Here is a 10,228-nt window from a genome sequence, read left to right as displayed (position 1 = left end):
AAATCTCACTTTGTATTCTGAGCTTAAGATAATGGGAAAATCTCAAGGTAAGGAGAATCCCAAGGAAAAAAAAATGAAATTTACGTTTAGGAAAATTGTATTAAAATTGTATCGTGTATGGGCAACCTTGTAGTTGTGTACAGGTGTGTGAGATCCATGGATCGTTATGTTGTGTTAGTTTTAATAATGTTCCTAAAAGTGCTGTATCAGCAAAGCATTTCATAACACTGAATGAATACTGGTTGCATAATGATTTGTTTTGTGTTTATTACTTATGTTTTAAAGTGATGTGATTTTGCCACGAGTACAACTAAAAAGGTAACAAATCCGTGCTATGCTGGTCATGGCAGCTTTTTAGAAGCAAGAAAATATATTTGGTGTGTAAAGTGTGACCTTAAGGACTAAAATTGTATTTCTATCCTTAAAATCGTGAGCAATTTTGAAACGTTATCATTGAGGTTTTTTGTCACTGACTTTTTATCACTGGCTTTTTAAAAAAAAAAAGAACACAAAAAAATTTGGTGCTTTTTTTTTAGCACAAAAAACCCCCTCCCCTCTCCCGTCTGTGACGCAGGTAATTGCAAAAGGGAGTGTAAACAGTTGCATTGTCATACAAATTGAGCTGAGTAAACTTGAAGAGGAAAGTACTAAAGAATCTGTTAATTGTATGTGCAAATGTATATTAACTATCAGTTTTGCTTTTGTAGAGAAAAACTGTTTTTGAAGAATGTTCCAAATGGGTGAAGAATGGTGACGTATGGGTTCTTGTAGCCAAATGGGAAATTACTATTGTTTATTTTTGAGCTGCTCATTTTTTAACCATGGTGAACAATAATAATTTTTTCTTTAAATTTATGGTATACCATAACATAACAAAAAATATAGAAATCCACGTGGTAATAATTAATTTGACGTCAACAATTTTTGTTAGAAAAATTTTTTTTTTAGAGAAGTGCACTGTTAGGAAGGAAAATGTTTGACATGCTTACTGTATGCTAAATTACTGTAACGCCGAGTGCTCCGGGCCCCGCGGCTTCCCCGGAGCACTCGAGGCGTCCTGCGGGCAGCAGCGCTCTGGTCATCCTCCCCGACCGTGAGCACTGTTCCCCTGCATCTCCAGTAACTTACCCGCCGGGTCCCGTCATCTCTTCCTCCCGGCGCACGCCGGGTTCCTTCCTGTCCTCCTCCCGGCGCGCGCGGCCCCGCTCCCTAGGGCGCGCGCGCGCGCCGCTGCATTGAGATTTAAAGGGCCAGTGCACCACTAATTGGTGCCTGGTCCAATCAAGTACAAATCGTATAAAAACCCACTTCCCCTTCCTGTCCTTGCCGGATCTTGTTGCCTTTGAGCCTTGAGAAAGCGTTTGGGGTATTTTCCCTGCCTGTGTATCAGACCTTCTGCCGTTGCCCCTAACTACGAACCGTTGCCGCTTGCCTTGACCTTTTGCTTCGTCTGACCCTGCCTTTGCCTTATCCTTCTGTACCACGCCTGAATCAGTAGTCCGTGAGGTTGAGCCGTTACCGGAGGATACGACCTGGTTGCTACCGCCGCAGCAAATCCATTCCGCCTTGCGGCGGGCTCTGGTGAAAACCAGTAGCAACTTAGAACCGGTCCCCTGGTACGGTCCACGCCATTCCCTCACTGACACAGAGGATCCACCCCTAGTGTCTTCTTTGGCCGCCAGTCCGGACCCTGACAATTCCTCTAACTGTTGGTTTATTTTTAGGAGGAAAAGTAAAATGTTTCGTTACTAAATTTTTTCTTGATGCTTGTTTCTCAGATAAATTTAATTTGAGACGTTCAGTACGAAGGACGATCACAGCCTTCAACGACAACTCAACCTTATGGGAGTATTGTTTACAAATTGTTTTTTTTCTGATTGATTAGACTGTTTTTATGGGTGTTAGAAAGTTCTTATTTATTGGGTGTTTGACATATATGAGCTCTGGCATTAATGAGGTGCTATGCCTTAGATAATTAAGCATCTCTTGTCTTACAAAGTTTTCGTGAAGAAAAAAAAAAAATAGGATGGAATTGGATGACTTGTTGATAGTGTGCTAAGAATTATAATGAATTTATGCCAGCGTTACTTTGATATTGTTAAAGATTTAAACTTTTAGACAAGGTAACCTCCTGTGGTGAATTCAATTAGTTGCATGGCCAGTCAAGCCATCTCTTTTCATTCTAAGGTGACTCATTGCCCCAGGCTTTGCATATAAATGGTCCTTGAAGTCAGATCTTGTGTCTCCAAGGCTATTTGGTTTCAACTTCCTGCTCGGTGTCACTGAGCAGTGGTGCAATCTCTTATAAATTTATGTTTGCATGGGTGCTCACTTCTAGCTGTTTTGTGTGTCTCTGTGTGTCCATATACACAAGACAGCTTGAATTTTACTCCCTGCTGTTCAATGATCACAGCATCTTAGCCATGCAAGGGATTCTCAGTTGTCTATTGGCTTTTAGTTCTAGGTAGCTGCCTGCTTGGGTGAGTAAGAGGACTGCAAGTTAACCCATCTCCACCTTTGGGAGTATAAGGCAGTTCAACCCCTCCAAGGGCCCTCACTATTATTGCATGTGTGGACATGCTGTGTTCTCCCAAAATAGTGCCATTAGGTATCCTTCCTGTCTTGAAGTTGCCTGCCTTCCTGTAGGCCCTGAACCCCAGTGCTGCGAGTGGTTCTTACTGACATTTATTTTGCTGTCTGCCTGTGGGACCGGAGGCCCAGTGCCGCAATATACTCCTGCCATTCTTGTAAAACTTGTATTCTTGGCTCTGTACTTACCTGCTATTCTTGCTGAAGTCAGAATGACTCCAGACCCAAGTACCAAGCTATCTCCCTTTGAAATTTTGATGGGGTGACCCTTTCCCAACCCCATAAATCCATTCTCATATCTAGAGATTTTGCAAGAGGAATATGTGGCAGAATTAATTGGTGATATTTCGCTCTCGTTTCGTTTGCCAACAGGTGCACCAACTCACCCATTCAAGCCTGGAGACAGAGTCCTGGTGAAGGCCCCCCCATAAGCAGAACAGCGGTATTGACAGACGACTCCCCAGTTTGGATCCACGCATCGTGACTGAAGGAAGCCCCACCTCTGGACCCCACGACTGCGGACCGGAGATTGTGACGAGCACCAGACGAATTCCAGTTGGATCCAGACAGACGGAAGCCCCACCCCTGGACCCCACGACTGCGGACCGGAGATTGTGACGAGCACCAGACGAATTCCGGTTGGATCCAGACAGGCGCATTGGTACAATGCCAACGGACACCCCTACTCCTGGAAGACTTCGCATTTGTGCACCAGTGGTAATCTTTGTAGCAAGCTTAACACTAGTAGCCACTGTTTGGTTACTTGCAACATGTGCTCACCACCCGGAGAACCTCTCCTCATTTTGCCCTTCCTCACCCCAGGAAAGGAGAGAGACACGAGACATTCATGTCTCCATTTTACAGTTGAAGTCAAGCCTATTGGACACAAAGGACATTGTTTAACATTGTAGCCGCCAGGGATTTAGTCTGACCGCTCTGATGATACGAGGGTCGAAAAGGAATTTTTTCCTCCCATTGAACGTGGGGGTTTATTTTTGCCCTTTCCTGGCAAAGGCTTTAGGATTTGTAGTGACTTTATTGCCATAATATGGAGTTTTAGATTTTTCAGGCCATAGATTCTTGCAAGCTATGGCCCTCCCCATTGAACATGTCTGTTTTTGATTTGATAGAATTCTAAGAAGTTATATCCCTATGTGCACACAACCAAGTCACCAGCCTACATACACCTTGGAAAATAATGTCACCTGTTTTGTGCAAGTCAGTTACCAATAATATGACATGCACTCATACAATAACACAACCCAGGTATGTCAAGAATGTCCAGCTCATTCATAGTTGGACATATATCCCAGGAGGGCACTTAGTGCCATTCACAGACTCTAGGTGATCCCACCCTTATGAATAAAGTTGGGATCAAAGGTTGGGTTGAAAGAGTGTATGAATGTGCCTTACTAAAATATTATATTTCATAATATATTTCAGCTCATGCCCACTTTCCAATGGAATGTGGGCCCCTTGCAATTACATATTAACGAGCCAGACTACACCTGGCAGTTGGATATTTTGCATATAGACGACAAGACATGGATAGGTATTTACATTTCAAACACCTCTCCATTCATTCGTTCGGACACTTAACACGTTAAGGCTTCGCATAGAGATTACTGACACCACCCATAAACAATTGACAATTGCTTGCATCTCCCACAAAACATAATTTCAGATACAAGACACCTCATATTGACACAGATGTATAGGGGACACAAGGACCTTTTCATGTATTGTTTTCTGTGAGATATGACCTATGAATTGTAACCAGTTTAAAGCAATTTTTGCCGCTCAAAACTTCCCTTAAATATGAGCTGAATACTTGAAATAAATCAGATGTGTCTACACCTTGCTTGAGTGCTCTGTGTCCTCGCATCTCCCAGCTGGAAGGGAGAGAATTCACTATACAGGGGGGTTAGCAACTGAAGGGCCGTATATCATCTGGTAAATTGCCTCCTGACGAGATTTGAGCTAACACTGCCTTAAACCTGTTGTTCCTGGATTCACTGTTCATTGTTAGAACTTCTCTGATGTTACCTCCAATCAAGCTTTGTGCCCCCAGACCCTTCCGGGAGAACCGCTTTTCTGCAGGGACCGTTTATCCCGTGTCTTCCCATTCTCCATGGCGATCCACATAGGGGCCAGGACTCTGAAACTTGGCCTTACACCACCCTTCGGGGTGCCACTGTTCACTCCCCCGTATGGCAGCTGCCATCCTGGTTTGGGGCTATGGAGCGCGCCCAGGTTTGGGGGGTTGCGTGGGGTGTCGGACGGGGCGGGGGATTTTGTTTTTTCTGTCGGAGTTTATCATGAAGTACTGTTTACTATGTGCTCTCCTTTTACAACGATTGTCTCCTGGGTTGCTCTTATGTGTTATGAGCTGCCCCCTCGCGCTGCCACTGCTCTCTGGTGCTGTATGGTTTGCCCTTCCCTGTTTTGCGATTGGTCCCGGGGTTTGGGTGGGAGATCCGTGACCTCCTGACACTTTTCTTCCCATTGTCATGGCCCCCTTAGTCATTGTTTCCTGGAACGTCCGGGGCCTTAACTCAAAATTTAAAAGATCTCTTATGTTTGACTACCTAAAGAAGTACCGCCCTCATGTTTGCATTCTGCAAGAAACACACCTGGTGGGTAGCAACCTTCTTGCGCCTAAGAAACCCTGTGTGGGCTCCCATTATCACTCCACCTACTCTTCCTATTCGAGAGGTGTTAGTATCCTCATCCATAAATCCCTACAGTTTGTCCTACTAGATCTCCACCTGGACCCCGGGGTTAAATATGTTGTTCTGCATGCTATGTGTGACAGACTTGAAATGGTTATTGCGGGTATTTACAATCCTCCCCCGGCCAACATGTCCCTTCTCCATACGTTGACCCTGATCCTGGCTAAATACCCTTCTGCCCTTGTGTTTCTGGCGGGTGATTTTAACATGTCCCTGATACCATCGGTGGACAAAATGGGGACTGACCTGGCGGTGGACTCCCCTCTTTCCCGTTGGGCTGAAGTTTATGGCCTCTGGGATGTCTGGCGGTGGAAACACCCCCGAGAGAGGAAGTTCACCTGCCATTCTGCCACCTTTGCCACCCTCTCCCGTATAGATCTCATGTTGGTTAGCAACCCCCTCCTAGCACTCACCCTTGAGGCTTAAATCCTTCCTAGGGGCATTTCGGACCATGCTCCTGTGCTCCTGAAGCTTGGCACGGACATGCCTCCTGGGCTATGCCTCTGGCGGCTGTCTCGGTTCTGGGTGACGGGTGAGAGGGTGGCGTCTGACCTCCTGGATTTTTGGGTGCACAACAAAGGCACTGCAGACTCGGCCACGACCTGGGATGCCTTCAAGGCCTATGCTAGGGGTCAATACCAAATGTCTATAGGAAGGGCTCTTAAAGAGTCTTCCCTGGAGCTAGAGGACATGGAGTCCAAGGCCCGGCATCAGGAAGCGGATTATGTAGCTACCGGTGATAGGGAGACCTATAGTACCCTGACGACAACCTACAAGGAGATCACCCTGCTCATACTGCCACCTGCAAAAAAATAGTTCTGTCCCAAAGGCAGCGTATCTTTGAACAGGGAGGGCGGGCAGGTAGACTTTTGGCATGGTTGTCCAGGGAACACTTGACCACTGCCCACATAGCACAGATTAGGGGTGAGGGCGGTTCTCTTTGCTCGGACCCTACTCAGATTAATGACCAATTCACTAAGTTTTATGCGCAATGACAAACGTCCCTGGGCATACAAGTGGCAGCTTTCTCGCTCGAATATGTGTTCGGCCGCAGGCCGGTATTTGTGGGAGGAGCTAGTGGGCTTTATAGCACCGCCCCTCCCCTATACCGGCCTGCTGCTGCTCGGCTCGTCACTCGGCTTGGTCAGGTGTTCTAGTTGGTCACCTGACGTCGGCCGGATACCGCTCGAGGACCGGACTTCCGGTCGGGACCTGAGACGCAGGGAACACCGCTGCGGGCGCCGAGTTCCCCACCGCTACCGTGGATCCCAGCACTTCCTTCGCCGGTGCCAGGCTCGTCCACCGCTGCATCCATCCCAACTCCTCTGCCTCCAGCCGCTGCCTGCACATTCTGCTACTGCCAGCTCTACTCCGCTGCTTCTCCCCGCTGTTCAGCAGGGGGTCAGGTACCTGCAGGGTATGGGGGGGGGGGCATCTTCCTGCACACACTGCCTGCCTCTCTGTAAGGCCACGGCTACCTTCTTCACACATGTTCTCCTGCACACACTGCCTGCCTCTCAGCAAGGCCACGGCTCCCTTCATTACATATGTTCTCATGCACACACTGCCTGCCTCTCTGCAAGGCCACGGCTACCTTTTTGTTACACGTGTTCTCCTGCACTCACTGCCTGCCTCTGCCAAGGCCACGGCTACCCCATCACACACGTTCTCCTGCATTACTCTGCCTGCTTCTTGTTATACCACGGCTACCTTGTATGGGGGGGGGTTGCTCTGCCTTGTCAGAGAGGGGGGGGGGGTTGGTGCCCGGGGTTTGGGGGGTGTCTCACTAGCATTTGCAGGGTATGCGTTCTGTTCCTGGCTCCATGTATGTACCTACTAGTGGGGGGTCATGGGTTGCGGCTTTTTGGTTCTCTCTCTCTCTCCCCCCCAATCCCCCAAACCCCCCCCCCCCCCCTTGACCATTTGCCCTTTTTTCTCCAGGTTCTCATCATGTCCTTTAATGCCGGTATCAGGTACTACTTCAGGTTCAGGTTCCTTGTGTACCACACGGCTCCGCATTTATTTTAGTCATCACAGACGCTACTCTGGCGTCGCCCATAGGCACTACTAGGCCTGTCTTCCGTCTCATTCGGCCTACACACACTTAGTCACCTTGTCGGGCCATGCGACCGGTGGTTAGGCCCCTGCCGGTCACGCTTCAGGCTCGTTTCACACCTTCTGTGTTCACCAGCGGATGCCATTCGGTTCCAGTGCTCCGTCACGGTTCACCACCTCTGTGCACATACTACACTTCATGTCGTTTGTCCTCCTCGTAGGCACTGTTATTCGCTGTTGCACTTCAACTGTGTTGTTCTTTGTCATGTTTTGCCCCCCCCCCCTCGTAGGGCGAGTTAACTGGCTGTTAGGGTTCAAGTGCTGGCCCTATAGTTCCCCCCTTCATAGCCGGTCCCGCGAGGCCAACCTCCTAATCTCGTCGGAGATTTTTTCGCCCCTCGGGCCAAACCATAGCTAGTGCCTCGCTCCACCCTTCTATGGGTTTATAGTTAGGGCCTCACCTGTCACGGCCACATGTTTTTGATTCTTTACTGTCACCGAGAGGCCAACCTTCCCGCCACCACGTCAGTGGCTCACGCCCCACGCCCAAATCATAGGTAGAGCCTCTCGCCGGCCGCTTGGCATCTAGCAGGGCCTCACCTGTCACGGGGTAGTTAAGTTTTTCGCCTCAGGGCACTAGCTAGCCAGCCAGTGGTTCTCCAAATACGTTACGGTCGTTAATCATACTTGGGCGTTTTATTTTTTCGTTTCCTTCAACAGCGGGCCTCAAGGAGCCATCCTGGACGAAGGATCTTCCTCCCCCTCCACGCCAGCCAGACCTAGCACCCCCGTCAGATCTGGTACCCCCAGGGGTCTTCGGAATCCATCTCCACTGGGCTCCTACGGATCTTGGACCATCCCGAAGATCTCGGCGGTCCTACGCCAGAAGGGTATCCCGTTCCCAGCGACGGCAAGGAAAGCGGAACTATTTAGGTTGATGTCGGAACATCCAGAAGATCCTGGACTGGGCACCAGCTCTCAGGGCTGTGGGTCAGCCATGCAAGGGACCCTGGACTCCATCCTATCTTCCCTGCAGTCCATCGGCGATAGACTGTCCAAACTGGAGGATGCCAGTCCAGCTCACGGGGGTCCTTCCTTGCCGGTGCAGACCCCAGCTCCCGTTAGTGTTCAGGGTAGGCCCCCAGTTCCCCTCTTTCCCTCTACTACGGTATCTCCTGTCATCACCCCGGCCCACATGGTCCCCCCAGCTCTCCGCAAGGATATCTTGGAGGGGAAGGATGTAAACCTGGTGGCTCTCCTTATTGCCTCCCAGGACATGGTTGAGAATAAGGTTTACAGCTACGGAGATTTGTCCGTAGTTATGAAGGCCAGGGACCCCAGGCTCAATAAAAAACTCACCATTCCAGAGTTTGTCCTGGCTTTCGGAATCTACAGGGATGTGTTGTGTTTCGTCTACCCACATCGTCGGGAGGAGTTGGACCTTTACCTGCATAAGGTCGTGGATCTAGGGTACAAATACGGGGGTTTCACCTTTTTTGACTTCCACAAGTCAGTCTCAGCCAAAGCGGCGGCGGCCTTGGCTCAATTCAATGTACGGGTTGATTGGAGTCTTTTGGACACCGAGCTGTTCTGTAGGCACTTTGCAGGCTTGGTGCCTCCCTCCTGTGCCACATGCTCCTCCACTTCGCACTCTGCCAGCCTTTGTCCCATGGAGGCTGAATCCTCCCCGGCCGGGGTCCTGGGGGGGGGGAGCTGGCAGGTCAGAACAGCGGGGCCTTAGGGACAAGCTGGGTCGCCCTATCGTTTTCTTGGGCAAGGCCCAGGTTTGTAACAATTTTAACGGGGGGCATGTAGTTTCAGTGCCTGCAGGCTGCTTCATGTGTGTTCCATCTGTTTTAGGGCCCATACCAAGTCTATGTGTCCGTCCAGGCTTAACCCTAAACAATGACTAACCGGGGTCAAGATCGAGGTGCTGGCGTTTTACCTTCAGGCTCACCCGTCTCCACACCTGGTCGAGTATCTGGTTCAGGGGTTCTCGTGAGGGTTCCACACGGGGCTGGTGTCTCTACCCACTGGGTCATTGGAATGTCCCAACTTGCTGTCAGCCAGGGAGGACCCGCAGTCGGTGGACCTACTGCTCGGGAAGGAAGTGCAGGAGGGTTTCATGTTAGGCCCCTTCCCGCCCCCCCCCCTTCTCCTCCTGGCGTACCAACCCCATTGGTATCTCTACGAGCAAATACTCCAATAAAAAGCGGTTGATAATCGACATGTCGGCTCCTCATTCTTCCACTAACCCTAGCCTGAATTCCCTTATCCCTTCAGCCGAGTTCTCTCTCCACTATACCACCGTGGACAATGCCATCCAAGCCATTTTAGGGGCAGGTAGGGCTGCTTGGCTCAGCAAGACGAACATAGCCAACGCCTTCAAGCTGCTGCCCATTCACCCCTCTTTATGGCACGTCCACGGTGTCAAGTGGAGGGAGGAATATTATTTTGCCATCAGGCTGACATTTGGGTCCAAAAGCAGTCCAAGGATCTTCGATACCTTTGCAGAGACGCTCTGCTGGCTCCTTCTGAACATCTCCAGGTGCCCCACGGTGTTGCACTACTTGGACGATTTCTTGTTGGTCGAACGAAGCAACTGCACGCCAGTCAGTTTGAGGAGCACCATGGCTTTATTTTCTACCTTAGGGGTCCCTCTGTCGCCAGGCAAGATGGTCGGACCTGTCACCAGGTTAGATTTCTTGGGGATTACCTTGGATTCCATCTCTATGCAGTCCAGCCTCCCTGAGGACAAACTTAGACGCATTCGTGAGGTGGTAGGCAGGTTCTTGGAACTAGGGTCTTTTTCGAGGAAAGAGTTGCAGTCCTTGATCGGTCATTGAACTTTG

The sequence above is a fragment of the Pelophylax lessonae genome (genome assembly GCF_965119305.1).
Source record: "Pelophylax lessonae genome assembly, chromosome: 7".
NCBI lineage: Eukaryota > Metazoa > Chordata > Amphibia > Anura > Ranidae > Pelophylax > Pelophylax lessonae.
The sequence above is the reverse complement of the archived record's forward strand: the minus strand, read 5'-3'. Positions refer to the sequence as shown.